The following is a 680-nucleotide window of genomic DNA, read 5'->3' on the forward strand; positions in this document are numbered from 1 at the left end:
AACCAGCAGGCACCACCAGGGTGCTGTATATCCAGCAGGCACCACCAGGGTGCTGTATATCCAGCAGGCCCCACCAGGGTGCTGTATATCCAGCAGGCCCCACCAGGGTGATGTATATCCAGCAGGCCCCACCAGGGTGCTGTATATCCAGCAGGCCCCATCAGGGTGCTGTATATCCAGCAGGCACCACCAGGGTGCTGTATATCCAGCAGGCCCCATCAGGGTGCTGTATATCCAGCAGGCCCCACCAGGGTGCTGTATATCCAGCTTGCCCCACCAGGGTGCTGTATAACCAGCAGGCCCCACCAGGGTGCTGTATATCCAGCAGGAACCACCAGGGTGCTGTATATCCAGCAGGCACCACCAGGGTGCTGTATATCCAGCTTGCCCCACCAGGGTGCTGTATAACCAGCAGGCACCACCAGGGTGCTGTATATCCAGCAGGCACCACCAGGGTGCTGTATATCCAGCAGGCCCCACCAGGGTGCTGTATATCCAGCAGGCCCCACCAGGGTGCTGTATATCCAGCAGGCCCCACCAGGGTGCTGTATATCCAGCAGGAACCACCAGGGTGCTGTATATCCAGCAGGCACCACCAGGGTGCTGTATATTGTTGTGCTCTACCAACAGAACCCACACTACACTGTTATCGTTCAACCGTTGGACTTTTATTTAGCATA

General features: G+C 57.4%; 1 pseudogene; it reads right to left on the reverse strand.

Moving 5' to 3' along the window:
- Window positions 1–646: 646 nt before the first annotated feature.
- The window catches only part of LOC135533843 (dermatopontin-like), a 6,465-nt pseudogene continuing 6,431 nt past the window's right edge, over window positions 647–680 (reverse strand).

This window comes from Oncorhynchus masou, unplaced genomic scaffold (assembly GCF_036934945.1).
Source record: "Oncorhynchus masou masou isolate Uvic2021 unplaced genomic scaffold, UVic_Omas_1.1 unplaced_scaffold_2714, whole genome shotgun sequence".
Classification (NCBI taxonomy): domain Eukaryota; kingdom Metazoa; phylum Chordata; class Actinopteri; order Salmoniformes; family Salmonidae; genus Oncorhynchus; species Oncorhynchus masou.